This window comes from Triturus cristatus, chromosome 4_1, assembly GCF_964204655.1.
Source record: "Triturus cristatus chromosome 4_1, aTriCri1.1, whole genome shotgun sequence".
NCBI lineage: Eukaryota > Metazoa > Chordata > Amphibia > Caudata > Salamandridae > Triturus > Triturus cristatus.
In genome coordinates this window covers 916518230-916539583 of record NC_140585.1, presented here as the reverse complement: position 1 = coordinate 916539583, position 21354 = coordinate 916518230, and the positions used below count along the sequence as shown (strand labels likewise).

General features: G+C 44.1%; 1 long non-coding RNA gene across 1 annotated transcript in view; it reads left to right on the top strand.

Moving 5' to 3' along the window:
- Positions 1-21354, top strand: part of LOC146855798 (uncharacterized) — a 42236-nt gene that overhangs the window by 6425 nt on the left and 14457 nt on the right. Inside the window, exon 3 of the long non-coding RNA XR_014980877.1 lies at positions 15938-16031. This is a non-coding gene — a long non-coding RNA (uncharacterized LOC146855798). The remainder of the gene's footprint in view (positions 1-15937; positions 16032-21354) is intronic.

Below are 21354 nucleotides of genomic sequence, written 5' to 3'. Positions count from 1 at the left end.
ATGACCTTCCTAATGAAAATAATTAGGCAGGTCTTTAGGTACCTCATTCATGCGATTGGCTAGAAATGTAGGGATGGAGGCCTGCAAAGGACAGCAGACCTCCATCCCAGCATTTCCAATCCCAAATGAGAAACTTTTTTTGGAAAAAATGCAGACCTTGCCCATGAAAGGTCGCAAATATTTAATAATAATCTTTTCACCTGCCAAGAGGTGGGGGACATGCCTTTTGTTGATAACACTGGAGCAATATACGCATTTTAGGCAGGGGGTAGGTATCATTTTCTGCGTTTCCCTTAAAAGTTGTTGCTTAGTAGCCAATTTCTGCTGCAATAACCATTTTCTTTATATTTTCTTCTCATGAATGCAAGCATTATTTTAGTTAACTCAAAAGTTTGAGAAGTAACACAATTCGCATGACTCTGTTCTCAGTTTCTATTATGATACTCTTACTGATCGATTTTAATAGTATTGCTGTAAAATATTCCTTATCATTACACGTTTAGCTAACAGGTTTTTTGCGAAAAAGGCCCTTTTTTTGCCATATAGTTCATAATCCTTTAGATGAGTCTTTGTGCTTCTTTTGTGATACAGCTTTGGTTCCAAGATGTTTTTTGTTAATTTAACAGAAGAACAGATGACAAGATTTCAACAAAACGTCCCCGCTGCAGCAACCATCACAATTGCCTATCAAGGGCACTATAGATCACGAGGACCTTAGTCTCTAAACTTCCAAAATGGCCACCACCTTCGGCAAATCTTGTGAAAGTCTTGTGGGCTCATGGGACATATATTCCTTCTTCTCTTTGCTTGGGTGTTTCACAAAATGTGTCCTTCTGAGATGTGCGACTTCTGTTCAGGCAGTGCCCACATCCTGCACAGCTTTCTATCGTTCTCCGCTCCCGAGGCCATGAACACGTCTTGGAGGTCCGTGTTGTGCTGGACCAAAGAACAATCGTAGGAGCATTCTATGTTGCACACTGACAGTAATTTAGTTCTTAGTTTGGCAGCATGTCAGTTACCATCAACCGTTTTTCGATCTCGCCTGCAGCAGTGCATACTCTGCATGCATTTTCCCTTGCGAGAAATATTGTATACAAGGGGCTTGGAGCCCTTCCATTGTTTACCATTCATTGGCTTCATTGTCACTCCTATTTGCTGTCTCCTAATTGGCTAGCTACAAACCAAAACTGGGTCCTGGCTCAAAAAGCTCAGCTGGACTGAGCCCAATTAACAGAAAAAACAGAACATACTGTCTAGGCTGAGAAACATTACAACCAATCCCTTTTTATAACTCCTATCAAGAGAAGTAAAACATGAAAGGAGGGCTTTATGAATTTCCTTTAGCTTAGAAGAACATTTATTGTTTATTTCTCATTATTATCTTTTTGTGCGTTCAACAATTGTTCATTGCACATTCACATTTTACAAAAAACATCATGGTATATATACAAATGTATTAAACAACACTACACGATAGTCTTGATCCCCTGTGTAGAGGTTTCAAACTACATTCATTCATCAAACATTCATGGCCGATTCATTCATACACACACTCGACATACACTGAACAAAGCGGTCCTAATGACACCTCTCCTTTTGGAAAAATTCACTAACATACTCTATATATGTCATAATACTTTTTCTTTTTTTATACAATGACAATCCAAAAGAACGTTTTTAGTAGGAGCCTCTAAAATGGGTGCAAAAAGGACCAATCTGGTCGACGCGTTTCGAACCTCTATCTTTTGAGGTTCTCTTCAGGACCAACCAATTTCTGTAACGAAAAAACAACAAACCCTCTTTAGATAATTAGAACAACTCAGGACCTCTAGAGAACCATCAACGACTGAGCTCACCCACCTTAGAAAAGTGCGTAAATAAGGAACCTTAACTATCCGTGACTCATCCAGCTCGCCCTGGGGCTGTGAAAAACAAATAAAACCCACTTATATCGTCATTCTTTCTGTTAAAAACGTTTAGAAGACAAACATAGAAACAACTGTAAGCGTCCATTTGGCTCACCCTTTGAAGTGAATCTGTTATCGTGATGGGACAGCCGAGTCCTAAAAGAGATTATAGACTTGTGTCAACCGGAGTTTAACTGGGTCCCCCGGTCTCTTAATCTTGTAATGAATACAATATTGGCTTACCCGATTGTGAGACGGCTGTCTCCTTAGCCGGCTACCTTGGAGGGCGAACTTCTTTTCTACCTAAGTGCGAAATAAACACTATTTGGTATCCTCTTTACGATCTAAACGGACTGCGCAAAAATAACACCAAGTCAAACCAGAAGCGGCCGCTTACCTATGTAGGTTTGCGTAATCGTGTCACGTTGAAATCCCGTGCCGGCATCTAAAACAAAAAGGCGTAAGATATCGCCATTAGTTGTGCTCGGCTAGTAATATCCATGGTGTCTACGGAGCTGTCAAAAGAATGTTAAAACCGCTCACCGAGATAACTTCACTACTCCAGCGTTTCGCTGCTCCGTTAGTCTGTCAGTGATGCTTCAGGAAGCACTGAGGCGTATAACGGCTGGTTCCTCCCGGGTCATAAACTGCCGATGGCTCATGGGAATTGTAGCCTAATATGCCAATAGTTCAGAGCAGGGTGGGATATCGGGTTTCTTGACGGAAGGCTGATTTGCCAACTTTCTTAAAGAGTACCTCTATGGCATGACACCATCATTAGTTCGGAAAAAGGAAAAAGGCACGCGTGATGCGGAAGATCCTGTTAGACTTCGATAGTACAATTGAACAAGCGGTCACATGGCATAAAAGGAAGACCTCAAATAAGGGCATCATAATATTGTGAATTACACGGTCTATAACATTGGTCTAAATATCTCCGCTATCTCATTTAAACCATTGGTTGCCGTATTGAATTTCATAATGAGTAATGCTTCGCGCTGACTCAAATGGCCCTCCAAACCCCCCCCACGGGGGTCTCTCTCAATTTTAGACAGCACTGTCCATTTAAAGTCTTCCTCCCTGTGTGTTTTTGTGACCCAGTGGCTAACTAGTGGAGCATTTTCCACTCGTCGTCGAATCCTCGACTTGTGCTGGGTGATGCGCTGCCGTACCTCCTGGGTGGTCTTTCCGATGTAAAGCTTTGGACAAGGGCAAGTGACTGCATAAACAACATTCCTAGTTTTACAGTTTGTAAATGCCTTATGCTTCCAATGGATATTGTTGAACATGAAGGCATCTCCTTCAATGGTTTGATCACAGCATGTACAGGTACCACATTTGTGGTGCCCAACAATTGGTGGTAGATCTAGCATACTTCTCAGAGTCGGGGTCTGCTGTTTCGGTAAAGCCGCTCTCACAATATAATTGGCTATACTTTTCTCTTTTTTATATGCAAAAAGAGGAGGAATAGAAAATTCCTCATGGAGATCTTTGATCAAATGCCAATTAGTGAGGATCAGTTTTCGAAGTTGATGTGTGTTAGGGCAAAACGTGGTGACACAAACTGGTCTCTTGGCCATTTTCTTTGTTTTTTGCTCCAACAGTGTTTCCCTTGGTGTCCACCATGCTCTCTTAAGGGAATGTTTCAGTAACTTTTTCGGATATCCCCTCACCAATAAGCGATCTTTCAGTTTGTTCGCATGAGCAAAGTATTCCTCTTTATTTGAACAGTTCCTGCGAATCCGCAGGAACTGGCCGTACGGCAAATTCTGTCTCAGACTTCGAGGATGGTTGCTGGTGTAATGGAGCGCCTTGTTCCTATCAGTCGATTTTCTAAAAAGTGTGGTCTCTAGATGTCCATCCGATGCCTCCACTTTTACATCCAAAAATGTGATTGATTCGTTTGATGACGAACAACTGAACTTAATGTCATTAGACCGTCCGTTAAGCCATCCTACGAACTCATCCAGTGATTGTTGTGTGCCTGACCAGATTAAAAAGATGTCATCAATGTATCGCATGTAACTAGAAATGTTTGCCAAGTACGGGTTGTTGTTATATATGAAATTATTTTCATATAGGCCCATATATAACACCGCTAGTTCCGGGGCGAAGGGACACCCCATAGCCACGCCTTTTGTTTGGAAGAAGAACTGTGAGTCGAATGAAAAATAGTTCTTGGACAATGAAAATTTGGCAAGTGCCAAGATGAATTCCATGGGTACTTGGACCGGCTGTTCTCTTTTGCCCAAGAACCACTCTAAGGTCTCTAATGCTTGGTCCTGGGGAATTTGGGTATAAAGTGATACTACGTCCAGTGTGACCATCAGTTGTCTTGTGTTGTCAAATCGGACGGGTGCTATTCTGTTTAGGAAGGCTGTGGTATCTTTAAGGTGGACCCGGAATTTCACCAATGAAAGGTTTCAGGAAGAAGTCAATATATTGAGCCACTGGCTCAATAAGTGACTCACAACCTGACACAATCGGTCGGCCTGGGGCGTCAAGTTTGCTTTTATGTAATTTGGGCAGAACATAGAACATAGAAAACAGGTGTTCTAGGGTTCTTATTCTGTAAAAAGATTAGTTCTTTTGGACCAACAAAACCTTGTGTGAACCCTTCTTCGATGATATTTGGAATAGTTGGTTTTGTAATTCCTTTGTTGGGTCCTTGGGAATTTTTCGATAGCAATCAACATCCTCTAACTGGCGTAACACCTCTTTCTTGTATTTATTCACATCCCAAATCACAATTGCACCCCCTTTATCCGCCTGTTTGACCACTACCGATCTGTTATTCTTGAGGTCCATCAAAGCATCTTTCTCTTGTTTGGCTAAGTTGTACTTAACGTAGCCTCTTTTGCCTTCCATTGCCTGTATCCCAGATAGAACGGTTCTTTCAAAGGTGCTGATTTCTTTAGGTATTTTGGGGCCTGAAGGGCAGAAAGAAGATTTTTTCCTCAGTCCTGTTACCTCTGTTGTGGCAACTTCAGTGGAGTCCGAAAAAAACGTTTTAAGACGAATTTTGCGGCAAAACTCCATTGTTTCCAACTTCATTTTTACAAAGTCTGTTGGTCTGGATGGAACAAAGCTTAATCCTTTCTCTAGTATTGACATTTCAGCTTCTGTTAGAATTTTATCAGACAGGTTGAAAATCGGCGAGGAAACTAGCTCCTGTAGAACTGTCGACGTGTCCTCATTTCCCATGGTTGGGAATATCGTAAGTGTCCTCTGCCTTGCCGTTGGCCTCGGGCTAAAAAATGTACCCCTTGGTTTGATATTTGTGGATCCTGAATTTGTTGATTTAGCCTTGGATTTTGATTTGCCCTGGTGTTGGCGTCCGTTCCCTCACCAGAGGACGATGATGATTCCGAGAAGGTGATGAATTTCTTTCGCGACCGGCCTCGATAATTCTGAAGATAGTTTCTTGAATCGTTTTTGGTGTAGAAATCTTTATTTAGATAAGGATAAGTTGATTCCAACGAAAAATTCTTTTTGTCCGACTCAAACTTATTGCTTTTTTGAATGACTGTATAATCTTTGAACTCCCATATCTCCTTTTCAACCTTTTCCAGTAGAGCTTTTGCGTCAGTTAGATGTGGATTGTTTTTAATTTCTGCCTCCAAGTCCGCAATCTCTTGTAATTGTACCAGTGACAGCCTGTGTGCTGTCTCAACAGTTAGCACCATTAGATCCCGGCTACATTTCGTCTCGATGCAGCTGTATCCTTTCTTATATACCGGATCATCAATGAACACGGCCGGGATATTACGTATCTGTAATTCCGCTTTGTTTTCTGTGGAGCATAAACAAAGTACTGATTGCATAATTTTAATGAATGTCCTTCTGCTGCTCGCATAGTGGTTGAGGTATTATTTTTATCTTTAAACTTCGTGTCATCTTGCTTCTTCCCTCCCACCCCTGTTTCTGTGTTGCTTTTCCCCCTTGTCTGTGTTGCTTTTAAGCTACCCCCCGTTCTCTGTGTTTGCTTTTAAACCCCCTTCCTCCCGTTGTCTGTGCTGCTTTTAACCCAAGCATGACTGTACAACAGGGCTAAAAGTCTTTGGCAAAGGCAATAGGTCTTTCATTGACTAAACCTATTGGCTTTGCCAATGGTTGTTATTAATTTCTAGTGTTTTTAATTATTCTTTTTATAAGAGTACTCTGCAGATTGAACTTGGAAATAAATAGATTTTTTGCGTTCTTGATTTATTTCTGTTGGTCTTGATAAATCTTTCCTTATGACATTTGCTTCTCTTTGGTATTCTTGTGTAAGGGATATTCCTGACTATACACATTGTCTGAATTTTTTAACTCATCATTTCTTGTTCAGTTATTGGCTGATTTGGACATGAGATCAGATTTTAAAAGGACCTTTTAACAGAAACATGGCTAAGAGAGGACTCCATGCCTGATATTTTAGCGTCACTCCCTGAGAATTATTATGTACTTAATTTCAATGGATCTTAGGGAAAAAAGGCAGTGGCTGCTGCAGTGATAAAAAAAACCTCTCCTTCACTAAACTTACCCCTTTGCCTATTCCATCGATAGAGAATCTAGTAATGAAACTAGACACGCCCACTTCCCCTCTGATATGTATTCTTATATACAGACCTCTGGGTTACACGTCTCAGTTCCCACTACACTAGGGGGTATATTCACAAGAACGTGTGCTAAATATCACCAAAAAATGTGATCGCAACTTTACACATTGCAGCCTATCACAGGAAAATAACCCTGTTTCAACGTGGAATTCACAACAAGGCGGCCCCATGTGATAGTTTGCCGAAACCGCGGTCAATGCCCGCGATACAACCACCTCGACGGATATAAAAACACAAACCCTAACACGAAAAAACCTGCGATGAGGAAATCAGCGCTAAGCAGCGCCAGGCCTGCAACACACACCTGGCAGGCGGGACAAATCACCGTAAAAGTAGAAAAAACACCCAAACACAAACTGACCAACACCCAAGAACCATGGAGGCAGCTGGAGTAGGCGCAGAGGATGAGTACAACCCCACAAGCACCCCGGACGACCAGCCCGGGACCTTGGGGACAGGGAAGGGCAAGGACAAGAAGAAGAGGAAGACGAAGTTCAGTCTGCAGGCGAACAGGATCATAGTCACGGAGGTGATGGAACACCATCAACAACTGTTCGTCACCTCCAACGTGTCAATGGGCACCAAAAATGGAATATGGCGGGACATCGTGGACAAGGTGAATACCATCAGAGAGCACAAGAGGACAATGGACGAGGTTAAGAGGCGATGGAATGACATCAAGTGAAAGACCAAGGAGAAAGTCGCAGTCAACCAGAAGGCAGCAATGCAGACTGGAGGTGGGGGCCCAGCGCCACAGCTCATGCTGGATGACATGGAGGAGCTGTTGTCGACAGTCATCAGTGTGGGTTTCTGATCAGCCCATTTCACAGAATCCGTCATACTTTCTGTAGTCAATGACATAAGACAGGCAGCTGACAAAGGTCAGGCCCAGGCACTAGTCCTTTTGGATTTATCAGTGACCTTTGACACAGTGGATCACGATATCTTAATCAACTGTGTCGAGGCTGCTGGCCTGCGTGGATCATCATTAGATTGGCTGAAATCATTTATTTCAGACCCGTCTATGGGGAAACTGTCACGTAACCATGCTTGCCTTAACCATGCGTAGGCCTTAACAACGCATATACGCGGTTAAGGCATATGCACGGTCTAGTTGCTGGCTGGCTGGCGGAAGCAGGAAGAGGAAGGTTCAGGAGAGGACGTGATACAGTGAGGTAAATGGGGTTTTGGGGCGGTGGGGGGCAGTTTATATGGGTTGGGGTGTAGTTTTCAAGGTGGGGGGTTGGGGTCGTTTTCAGGGCTGTGGGGTTAGGAGTTTTAGGGCTCAGGGCAGGGGACAGGAAAGGGGCAGTTTTCAGGCTGTGGGGCAGTTGGGCTAGGGCAAAGGGGAGGTGGAGGGATGTTTAAGTGGGTGGGGGCTAGTTTTAGGGCTCAGGGAGGGAGGCAGGGTTGGAGTAATTTTTAGGGGGCCGAGTTTTAGGGCTCAGGGCAGGGGACAGGAAAGGGGCAGTTTTCAGGCCGAGGGGGCAGTTGGGCAGGAGCAGGGGGAGGTAGGGGGAGGTTTTTGGGGGTGGAGGCTTGCTTTAGGGCTCAGGGAGGGGAGGCTAGGGTCGGAGTCGTTTTTGGGGCTATGGGGTTGGGTTTTAATGATCAGGATGGGGGTCAGGATAGTTTATAGGGTTGAGACCATGTGGTTCAGGCAGGCGCTGTTGAGGCATGCGTTGTTCCACCACACAACCATCTCAGTCGGTATGCCTCTTTCCTTTTTGCTCACCCGACGTCAGACTTGCCTGTGGAGTACCGCAGGGCTCTTCTTTGTACCCCCTCTTATTAAATCTTTATATTCGCACATTGGTACACTATCTACAGAGGTGCAGGGTGAGAATATATAACTACGCCAATGATTTGCAGCTACTTTTTAACAAGGATGACTCGCCTGAATCCACAGAGTTTTTCAAGAGCACTATTCTCTATATATGTGGCTGGATGAACTGCCATCAGCTGAAGTTGAACTCAGACAAAACTGAGATCATGATGATTAAAAATAAACTGCACAGTTGGAATCCCTCTTGCTGGCCATCAGAGATGGGTACTCCCCATCCCAAAAACTGGAGCTAAATGCCTTGGGATTCTAGTTAATGAAGAATCTGAAACCTCAGATAGACGCAGTGACTTTGTCCTGTTTCTTTCAACTTCGAAAAATAAAAAAAATCAGGAAATACTTCTCCATCGAGGCCATCATCCAGATCATAATCGCCCTTGTTATGTCCTGAATCGACCAAGCTAACTCTCTTTACCTGGTTCTTCCCAAGTGCTTGAGTCAGAGGCTCCAGCTGATCCAAAACCAAGCAGCTAGATTGATCTGGCGTCAGCCTAGATTCTGCAACATCAAACCTCTGTTGCCAAAATCACACTAGCTGCGAGTCGTCCAGAGAACTCTCTTTAAAACCGGATGTACCATTTTAAAATCTTGACATGGCAAAAACCCAATTTTTGTGACATCCAGAATTCAGAATTATATTCCTAAATTCAATCTTAGATCAGCACATCAAAATCTTTTAGAGTTCCCCAAATTTACCAAGAAGACCCTGGGTGGTACCAGGTTTACCATGCTTGCTCCTGGTGTTCTGTACTCCTTACCCCCAACATCAGAGCCGCGACTTCCTACATGAGATTTAGGACTCTGTTAAAACCCTGGTCGTTCAGACTGGTGTACGGTTAGGTCTCAAGTCTTCCATGCACCTGTGCTACTAATGCCTTGAAACCTTTTTGGTGTACGTGTACTTTATACATTCGTTGTAACATAACCTCAAACCCTCACCCACTTGTTGTGGGAAGCTTAATCATTTGGTCTGTCCACAAGTGGGACTAAATCATTCAGTTGAAGTGGCATGTGTGATGGCATGGCTGTTAGATGGGTGGGTGTCTGCCACTCAAAACGGCCCCACGGTTATCCCAGTCTACATGACCACTATAACTAGCGGTACCTTAATGTGGTCTTCATAGAGAACTTCGATAAATAAAATTGTGAGTATTGGAAAAGAAGCCTTAAGCAAGACCCCCTATCACGAATCTAAAAGCCAAAAGGACTTGTGCTATGAGCCCAATATCAGCATGTCTGTAAGTGTTGGCTATTTCTGTTTGTATGTGACAGCCACTAGAAGCTAAACACTTTCTTCAGGGCATCGATAATAAAGATTTACTGAATATCAAAACCTGTCTTAGTCCAGAATGACAGACAATTTAGTACTGAACTCCAATCCATGGTGCTGTTAATTGATTTTTTAAAGACACCTCCTGATTGTGCATTTGTAGCAATGCTGTAAATAGGGGGGTTATTTCCCATTAGTTTGTAGCTACATCTGAAGGGATTTGCTGCTGTTGTTCCTCCCCGTCTGTGGTGCTCAAACCTCAGCAGCCAAACGTTGCAATAGACCTGGTGGAAGGAACGTAACAATATTCCATGTCCTTCATTACAGTTTTTTAGACTCAACAAAACTGGTCAAATGCTCCCATTGTTTCTCTTTCTCTTTGACCAGGATTTAAATATTGAAAAAGAAAAGTTGTTGGGTAGCAAAAGGTTATCTTTTGACACGACAGGGCCATTAGTATAAAAAAGCACATTTGACAAATCAATAAAGTTGAAACCTCGAATTTGAATTAGAGTAGGCGATATATTCATTGCTGCTCAACCGCATTTTTTAGATTGATCTCCAACCAGTTTGGATGCCTTGAGATGAGCTATCAATAGTATCCAGAAAAAGTAAGGTGTTTATTAAAGCACAAAATGTGAAGAATAATCGGAGAACAAGTGTTTCATTCACTTCGAGTGCAACCCACCTTGATACTTTAAGCTTTAATTTGAAATTACTTGCCTGTAATTTCTAGGGCAAGGCGCTATTTTGGACACATTTCTGAACTCGGCTCTTCTTTCTCCCCAACAGACCACGCCCACAACCGTAGCATCATCTTGGACAGCAAGTTATCTATGCAGAAAGAACAGGGGAACGCGGTCTCACCTGGCTCCTTCCACACAGTATGCATGCTCTGTAAGATTTTGAGGTGTTTCCGGTCCAGGGAAGACATGGCTGGGCAGTTCGGGCTGGACTGTTCTCATGAGGCACAGGGTCAGACTGATTTGCATATGGCCATGTCTGAACTGGGGTGGCAGAGTGGGCTAAAGAACGGTGATGGATTAAACCCAGATCTGTTGACTGGGTGTGAGTGTTTGATTGGTTCTGATGCTCCGTCCATCACCACCCCCTTTTATACCGCTTTGTTCGCCATAAATTGGCAGGGTATGCTCAGACGTTGTGTCCCTTGCTCACTTTGCCACTGGATTCAAGCAAGCCTGGCTGAAGACGGCTGAAATGCCAGAAACTGGTCCTAGGAAGCTTGTTTCCGGTCCAGGGAAGACATGGCTGGGCAGTTCGGGCTGGACTGTTCCCATGAGGCACAGGGTCAGACTGATTTGCATATGGCCATGTCTGAACTGGGGTGGCAGAGTGGGCTAAAGAACGGTGATGGATCAAACCCAGATCTGTTGACTGGGTGTGAGCGTTTGATTGGTTCTGATGCTCCGTCCATCACCACCCCCTTTTGTACCGTCTCCAAATCAACACCAGAAGGACCATCACTCAGGCCCACTTATATCTGTGGCCCAATGTGGGCTGCCCCCCATCGTTCACTTCAAAAGACCCCCTTGCCCTTGGGTGGAAAACGTTGGAACAAAGGTAGAACATACTAGTGGTCTGACAAAGAAAATGTAAAACGCAGAGGACAGGGGATCTGTGAATGGTGCCGGTGTGCAGTGCGGTGTCGCGCGAGGGAAACAGGGAGTGCCCGAAATCCAAAACTAGGGCAGATCAACTATCCCCCAACCCCCTCCCCCCCTCACACAGCTCTTACTCGCTTCGCCTCCTGTACAGAAAAGTGATTCATCGCCAGGTTGCCAGCTAGTAAGCCTGCAAAGTTTAGCCAATGTCCCAGCGCGGGCAACAGAAAGCTGAAACCGGCCAGGTATGCCGCTGTCTGGGCACCCGATGTTCGTGAATAAAACCCTATTTATACCGAGCTGGTGGTTGTCGCAGACGAGCTCTAGGCGCGCTGTCTCCCGCACAAATACAGGGACAGTGTACGAGCGGCTACTTCTCTAGAGGACAATTTCGCCCTATTCAAAGACTGCAAATCAATTTTTTTTGAAGTGAGGTGCCGCTGGTGCGGTGACTATTTCCACTCAAACGTATATCAAGAAATGAGGGTGGGATTTCAATGAGTTTTACAGGCAGATCGTGTCATTGACGTCCGACTGAGTCAATGACACTTCACTATTATAGACAAACTTGTTTCAGAAGCAAAAAGAATAATTTCAGTAGTGAAAAATGCCGACGGGCTTACCAGTCGAAACCTCGTTCAATCCATTTTATTGTTGAAAGGTTTTTTGTCACCAAGGCTGACATCCTTTATGCGAACGCCCCCCAACCATTGAAACAGGAATTTACACCAGAAGAGGAGCTAAGATATACTGGTGGTACAGTATGATGTAAACGGCTGCATTTAGGGCTAAGCTGGGAAGACTTGCAAAAGAAAACGATAGCTGGAAGAGGGTATGGGTTGGGAAATACAAAAGAAGATAAAACGTTAAAAACAAGAAACAACATTAAATTTTGTAAACAAAAAATGTGTGCTTACTTTAAAGTGTATACGGACAGTAAAGATAATCTCTTACTCCAGTGAGGCATATGAGAACGAGGCTACACAGGGATCCACGAGACTAGAGATGAGAGTGTGTGAGACTCCACTGAAGTGTATGAGGCCAGCGATGAGAGTGTGTGAGACTTCACTGAAGTGTATGAGGCCAGTGATGAGTGTGTGAGACTCCACTGAAGTGTATGAGGACGGTGATGAGAGTGTGTGAGACTCCACTGAAGTGTATGAGGCCAGCGATGAGAGTGTGTGAGACTCCACTGAAGTCAATGAGGCCAGTGATGAGAGTGTGTGAGACTCCACTGAAGTGTATTAGGACGGTGACGAGAGTGTGTGAGACTCCACTGAAGTGTATGAGGCCAGTGATGAGAGTGTGTGAGACTCCACTGAAGTGTATGAGGCCAGTGATGAGAGTGTGTGAGACTCCACTGAAGTGTATGAGGCCAGTGATGGGAGTGTGTGAGACTCCACTGAAGTGTATGAGGACGGTGATGAGAGTGCGTGACGCTCCTCCGCAGTCTATGAGCCAGTGATGAGTATGGGTGAGACTCCTAAGAAGTGTACGAGGCCAATGATGAGAACAGGTGATGTCCATTTAAACTAGAGACGTCACTGATGACATTGAAGGCCCCTCCACAGAAGTTTCCTGTGAGGCTTTAGCAGCCTAAGAGGCACTGATGTTAGAATGAAGGTTACACCACTGAATCTATAATGATAGTAATGCTTACATTTCTAACTGGTAATCGTCATTCCCTCACCATCCTTCCCTCTCTTCTCTTCATTACACACATGAGGCATTCCTGCCTCACCAGACACCCACACCATGTGATTCTTAATCATAGTTAAAGTAAAACTCCCATCCTCCTGTTTTTTCATCGTCTCACCTAGATTTCGACGCGTTTGCCACACACCGGCCGTGTGCGGAGCTGCGGTCATTGTTTCTCTTCATCTTGGATTGCTCGTCTGTCACGGCGGGGTGGCCCGATCTTCATACTGGCCAGGAGGCGCTGTGTCTGAGAGTTGCGGTGCGCTCCCTTGCAGCGTCCGATCTGCCTGAAAATTGAGGGGGCGCTTAAGAAGACTCTCTCTGTGGAGAATTGGACTTTGAGGGCTGGTGTTTATTCTGCTTATGAGGCCCAGTCACTGGTTTCAGACTTTGAGAAGCTGGCCACGGCAATCCAGAAGGAGACGGACTGTTCTGCCACCTGAACCTCGGGCAAGGTGACCACCCCCAAGGCGGAATGAACTCTTGCCCCAATAAAGAGACGGTCCTGGGCCGAAACAAAGCAGGATTTTCCCAGAGTGATAAGAAAACCGTGCCCCCGCAAAATATCCAGCACCACCCCTGTGTGACTGCGAGCCAACTGGCATGAGGGAGTGCGAAACAACCAGTTGTCGAGGTAGGGGTGAAGAAAGATCCAGACTGTTGGCCAAAGCCACCAACGGAGACAACAGTTTTGTGCTGACCCGCGGGGCAGACTTCAGGCCAAATGGCAAAACAGTGAACTGAAAATGGCAGCCCCCTATCGCAAACCTCAGAAACCTCTGATGATCCAGAGCCATAGGAACATGGAGGTAAGCGTCCTGGAGGTCATAAAGTCCCTGACCAGGGAAATTATGGGCCGCAAAGTTACCATCTTAAATTGACAAGACCTGACCCACCCATTCACATGTCCAGAACCGGTCTGAAACCACCGGACACCTTCTGAACTAGAAAAAGAATCGAGTAGCAACCCAGACCCCATTCCTCCAAGGGAACTGGAACAATTGCCTTCTTTTCTAGAAGAGCCTGAACCCCATTGAGCAGTATAGCCAGAGGGTTGATGTAGATATTAAATATCATAGGCCCTGGCTCCTCCTTTTGAGCCGCTGGTTTCTGTGGATTTACATTTGCTGTCCCTTATTACTTTCTTTTTGTTGGCTATTTCCTCCGCCCTCCGTTTGTGTGACCTGGGTGTTTTGTCTTTTAAGCATCCTTTTTGTAGGGTTTTTGAGGACAGAATCATTTTTAGGCCTGGCCTTTCCTTTCGTCCTAAAGTTGATTCCCATTTCCATCGGGACCAGAAGTTGATTCTGCCCTCCTTTTTTGAGTCCCTTTCTTCCGAGCTGGAGGTGCGGCTGCATTCTTTGGATGTCAGGAGTGCTCTCCTGATTTATTTGGCTTCTCTTCAGGTTTCAAATTCCCTGTTTCTTTATTTTGGTTTAGTTAATAGGTGTTTGCGTCCTTCCACTACTTCCTTGAGTCGGTGGGTTTGGACTCTGATTTCTCTGGCAAACAAGGCTTCTGGTCAGATTTCTCCCTTGGGGGTTCAGGGTCGTTCCACGAGGTCTGTGGCTACCTCTTGTGCTGAGGTCCAGGGGGCTTCCATTTCTGAGATCTGCAGGGCAGCCATATGGGCTTCCCCTTTGACTTTTGCCTCTCATTACCAGATTGTGCAGGAGGTTGACCGGTCTGAGGTTTTTGGGTCCAAGGTTTTGTTTGCTATGGTTCCTGAATAGTGGGCTTTCCCTTTTGGTCTGTGTTGTTCAATAAACATGTTTTTGTGCATTACCAATTTAGTTGTCCTGTTTGGCTTTGTACATCTCATGTGTGTAATGAAGGGAAGCGAGAGAAGAGGACTCAGAGTAATGCAAATACCGGTAAGTGATTGAAGCATTGCGCTGAGTCCTACTTTTCCTCGTCCCAGGCCTTACATCTTGAGGGGGCTTCAGCCCTCACAGCAGGTCCTTTTTAAGAGTAGTAAACTCTTGCACACTTTTACAATTTCCTGTAGGTTTATAGACAGCTGACGAAAATTGGAATTCCTATAACATATACCAGCAAGCAGTTAAAAATGAATGCTACTACTCCTAGGAGCGGAGGGTGGGTAAAAAGGACTGGAACGAGGAAGAGCCGCATAGTAAAGATTATAGTAAGTAATCTATGCATTACTGCCTCGTCCCTCTTCCTCGTCTCTGCCCTTACATTATAAGTTTGTTATGTCTGCTAGGTTTCATGTATTTCGAATACCCCTAAGCCAACTTATCGCACATTTTCTGCACTGTGTAGCAAGTGTACCTTCGTTTTGAGGATTGGCACCAAGAAGCATACATCAGCGCATGTTTGTGTCTTCTGTACCTGTCCTTCAAGCACTACTGCCACCTGCTCAAGATTTAGTTTCATTTAGTAAAAGAGTCGATCATGTGCTCTTATTTTCATACACTTGTATTGAGAAAAAAACTTTATAAAATGTGCTCAGAATGTATATAGTTTAGAATTATATGCTCCTACGGATTGATGGTGGAATCTATGGTCTTTTGAAACTGTAGTTGTTGCCCATTGTTTTGCTTGCACACTGGCTATTTTTGCATTAAATGCATGTTAGACATTTAGGCTATCCCAAACTGCTATGTTTTTTACAGCCTTAAAGTTTATAGTCTTAAATTTAATACCAAAGCTTTGTCTCAGTTAAACCTAAGTGTTGGTCTTAAGTTAAACTTAAGACCAAAACTTAAGTTTAACTGAGACAAAATCCTAACTTTACTACTCCTAAATGCGCTTTGTGAATACCAAAAATCGTAAAGTTAGGATTTTGTCTCAGATTACTTTTGTGAATTGGGACCTGTATATTTAAAACGTAAGCAGGCCCCCGCGTCTGGACTCCGTCATTTTACAGTGAGCCAAAGAAAATATAACTGTACTATGTAATATACTCCTCTTCATTTCCTGTATATTCACGAAAAGTTTTCATGGGTTTCCGACATTATTCTTTCTTGCTCTAGTTGTAGTGTCACATATTTGAAATTGCTTGCCCTGATGAAGACCATGAAAAAAAGAGGCCCCACTGAGAAGGTCGAAAGGCGTTGGCGTATAGAGGTAGGTTGTGGGCTAGTGATCCTACACTAAACAATTGATCTAGAGAAGCTACATATCCAGAAGAGACCTATGCTCTCAAGGGTGTATGGACTTTGTTGTTTTCAAATACGAGTTGATACAAGAATCAATATATCTTGGACACTATTTAATGTTTTTTCTGTGTGAAAAACTTGATGTAAATAATGGACACTTATACATTTATTTGTATATGTTTTTGAGACACCATTGTTTTTTCTTTCTTTATGTTTGTTTGATTTAAGTCAATATATGATTTGTGTACTGTGAATAATATCTACAAATTATAAGTCTCATAGGATAAAGATGGCATATTAAGAGAACTGACAGAGTCCATATGTCATCCTAGTGTTTGTATGATTCCAGGATTATCTTTAAACTCAGGAAAGTTCAACCTCAGAAAGTCCTTTTGGATACACAGAGGAGATGAAGAAATGTGAAGTTACATTAAGTAATTGGTTATGTATACCCGGAATAGGTATGAGGTATGTTGAAATACTGATTTGAATTTAGGGTTGTTGGAGGTATCTTTGATGTACTCTTTGTGTACATACCTTCCCTTCCCAGCAACTCACTTAGCACTGATGACCAGATTGACCACATTAAGGATAGTGTTAAAAACCAACATGAGATTCAGAACGGATTAGATTTTAACTCAGCGACGTCTGGTTTTGGTTGTCAGGGATATTCAAGATCTGGGGTGAAACCTTGGAAATAGTGATTGCTGTACTTCTGATTGTGGCTACTCTGCATGTTTTAATAAAATGATGTGCATCATCCAACACACTTGTGTTTAGAAAGACTCTGTCTGCTGTTATCTTCTTGCTACCTGTGAGGATAATGATGATAGTGAGGGTCTTAATCTAAAAACTGAAATCGTATGGCAGTATGCAATTAATTATTATTATTTTTTTGCCCTTAATACTCCATTTAATCTGCTTTCACATTTTTTTGAAAAATGTATTCGCCATACGCATAAATTTACAACAAACAGCTCATCGAGTAGAAATGATAATGACTAGGCCTGGGCGGTAAATTCCGTTCCGCTCATGGAATTTGGGTAATTTCGCATTCTGCGGAGAACACGGAATTGCCCAAAATTCTGCGTTCTGCAGCTTTGTGGAATTTTTTGCTTGTTCGCGTTCTCAAAATGAGTGTTCGCGAGATATTCCCCCTCAGGCACGCAAACAGCGTTCGCGAACGGGAAAAAAGCATCTCGAACATGCAATTCCGCGTGTTCGTGGAATTTCTGCATGCTCGCAGAGATTTTTTAATGTTTAGCGGAACTTTGCGTAGCGCGACTATGCAAATTCCGCCCAACCCTAATAATGATTTGCTTCCGCAACACAAACTGATCCTCTTGAAGAAACGTACATAAAAGCCGTTACAATGAATGTACATCACAGCATGCAACAACCACTCGTGGTTTAGTCACTAATGTCCGTTTCATGCAATTGAATTATTGTGAGGAGTTTTGCCCTCTGGCAATAAACAGGGGTGGGGGGCTGAGAAAGAGTTATTTATTTTTGTGCCTTAACACAGTTTTTTCTATTGTGAAAATACGAGTGCTCATGCATGCCTTTACTTGTACTGATACATTTTAGAACTGAATTGCAACGTCATTTTAGATCAACCGGAAGAGCCCAATAATTCTAATATGTTTGCTAAGTTTTGTGTATTTCAAATGCACCAAAGCCATTTTATTGAGTGTTGATCAATTACACATTTTCTGCACTGTGTAGCAAACGTAGCCTCATTTTGCGGATTGGATGTGTGATATGTTAATTTAAATAGCGAAGTCAGTACATGTGTTTTTCTCCCATATCTAGGGGCATATCAACAAGGGCTTTATCTCTGCTTTTTTGCCTTTAAAAGCCAAAAAAGCAGAGATAAAACTAGCACCCTATCAACAACAGGGTGCTAACATGCAAATTGGCATGTTAGCACCCTTTTACTCTACGCTTCCCCTTGCATCTCTAATGAGATGCAAAGGGGGCGTTCCAGAGTAAAATAATAGGAGAAATGTCGCTAAGCGACATTTCTCCTATTATCAAGAATATCGCTAACCCTGTTAGAGACAAAAAAAGCAGCGCTAACCGCGGTTAACGCTGCTTTTTTACGTCTGGTATTTTTCTGACTTAGCCATGATATCCTATGGAAGGAGAATATCATGGCTAAGTTTGTGAGTCCCTATCAACAAGCTAACGTGAGATTATCGCTGGGTTTCCAGCGATAATCTCACGTTAGCCACTTAGCGTGAGGATTTTTATCGCTATTGAGATAAGCGTTGCTAATAGCACGCTATCTCAGCGATAAAAATCATCCCTAGCCGGCGATAATTATCCTAGCGCTAAGTGCGCTTAGCGATAATTATCGCCGGTTGTTGTTGATATGCCGCCTAGTCTTCTAGGATTTCTCACATTCTTCCCTGTGAGAAGACACTGCCACCTCTTCATTATTTAGTAACAGCATTGATCACATGCACTTGTTTCCATTCACTTGTATTGAGAAAAAAATTTAATAAAACGTGCTCAAAATGTATGGGTTTTAAGCATTATATGATCCGACTGATTGAGGGTGGATGCTCTAGTTTGTTGAAATGGCAATTGACGCGCCCTCTTTTGCTTGCATACTGCTATTTTTTTTTTCATTAGATGCAAGTTAGACTTTTAGGCTTCCCCATACTACTGTCTTTTTTAGGTCTCGCCTAGGCAGCGCGCATGCGCTGCCCTGGAGGGCCTTTAGCCATCGGTCTGCTCCTTTTCAAGCACACTCGTGCTTGTGGTGGCGGGAGCGAGCAAGGCGGATGCCACCACAAGCCCGAGTGTGCTTGAAAACAACTGCTGCTTGTTTGAGTTTCAGCATTAGTCATTCACAGTCCTTAAACACAGCGCGGGGCACGTTTTTTTTTCATTCCCCCCTCACTCACTCTCTCTTTCGCTCGTACTCTGTCTCTCGCTCTCTCTCTTTCTTGTCGCAGGTCGCACAGAGACAGCAATTTGTCTTACAATTTTCTTTGTAACGACAATTAACAATAGCCTCTATATAAGGCAGACACTACTGAGCCCTAAAATATCACATTATAAGTTTTTCCTCATGCACGGCTCTCTCTCCAAAGTGCCCCATCACATTCACTGCATTATGTTTGCATGTTACTTTCCTACTACCAGCTGCGGGGCATAAAGTGCATAGAATAACTAAAGCAGTGTCATTACTTTATCTGGCGTGGGCCGTGCTTTTTTTTTCATTCCCCCCACTCACTCTCTCTTCGCTCGCACTCGCACCACCACGTCCACCACCACCGCGTTCACCACTAGCACCACCACCACATCCACCACCACTTCCACCACCACCACGTCCACCACCACGTCCACCACCACCACATACACCACCACTTCCGCCACCACCACGTACACCACCACGTCCACCACCACCACATCCACCAACACCACCATGTCCACCACCACATCCACCACCACGTCCACCACCACGTCCCCCACCACCATGTCCACCACCACCACGTCCACCACCACCACCATGTCCACCACCACTACGCCACCACCACGTCCACCACCACCACCCATGACAGGTAGAGTGTCACTAGAGGGCAGGGGTAATAGGAGTGTCAACCCCAGCTGTACATGGGGCATTTAAGGATGGATTGGGTGCAAGAAGACAGGAATAGGGGTAGAAGTATTACACCAGACCCAAGATACATTTTGAAGAGGCGCAATGTCACAGGGGCTCCTGTAAAAGCACTCGCACCATCTCTACCTCACAGAGGCATACCTGCACGAGCCACTCACTCAAAACAAGCATTGGCACAGCCAATAGGTCTTGCCTTTGGGACCTTATAAGTGTTTAGCCATGCAACACTTGATGTTGTTGCACCAAGGATATTGTGCTGGCTAACTAAACACTTATAAGGCCCCAAAGGCGAGACCTATTGGCTATGCCAGTGCTTGTTTTTTTTTGCAGCCATTTTAACTGCTTGCCAATTATCTCTAAAACATAGACACAATCCTCCTCCTCCCCAAAGCAGGTTTTGAGAGTTCTTTATTAAAGTGTTTCAATAAGCTGTATACCTCGGAGGCAAAAAGAAGTAGCAGCATGTTGATGTTCTGGAGCAAGCTCAACCCTATGACCAATATTATCTGAAGGGGTCAAGTCTTCTGAAGCAACTAAAGAATGACCCAATAATAAATGAAGGAAAGAGTCAATTTTAAGTGTATCCGGAAACTTCTGGTCACAATCCTGTCAAGGTTATAAATTATTCTCGTACCTGGAAACTGAGGCCTTCTCTGGATCATTCCGATCATGTTGAATCGTTTTCTGTATGGTTGGGCGTAATGGAAGATTTTGAGAGTCTATATGCAAGTATCTTGAGAACGCATTAACCTCCTGGAATGTTGAAGGCTCAGAAGGATTATCAAACCCCATACTATCACAGAGGTGAGCTCATATCTCATGAAATACATTTGTTTTTATAAATCTTCCCTTAGCCTCCAAATCAGAGGAGTCTTCAGAATCCTGATTATATCCACAGGGTAATGCATTACATGTCTTGAGATCAGAAGGGTGATTATCTACAGGCTCCGTAGATGAAAGGCGCTGAAGTTACAGCCGTATCAGTCATAGTTTTTAGCAAGGACATGCCAGATTAGCTTCATCAGGCTTAGGTGGAGCATGGGGGGTGAGATTTTGTGGTGCCTAAGACTAACCCTGGGCGTAGTTCGCGTAGTAGCGCTATACGTAGCTACACAAAGTGCAGTTCGCACTACGCAAGATACGCGTAGCACTACGCGAACTGCGTAGTGCGCTGTTCGCGATGATTGCACAGTGCCGGATACTTGTCCGCACTGTGCAATCATTGAAAACGCCATCTTGCACAATGCGAGCTGTCGTTTTCTGCCGCTCGAGTAGATTTTTACTCGAGCGGCAGCTTTCTCAACGCGGACTGGTAGTTTCTCATCGTGAGCGGTCGCGAGCATACGCGACCACTCTCAATGAGAAACCTAACCTCCCCGCGTTGAGAATCTCGCCGGGAGGTTTATTTTCCACGCTCGCATCGGCAACTTGATGTTGTTGATCGCGAACGAGGAAAAATTCTCACCGGGTTGTCATTTGGCTCACTTGCGGCCCCTAACTTGACGTTGAGGAGCGCGAGCGAGCAAAAAATGCCAACTAAGCCACGCTACGCATTTTTGCACTGTGCTGCGTGCAATTCGTGTAGTGCGAAGTAGCAAACTACGTGAGCGTAGCGTAGTTGTCTGCCCAGGGTTACCTAAGTCGGCCTGAAGACTAATTT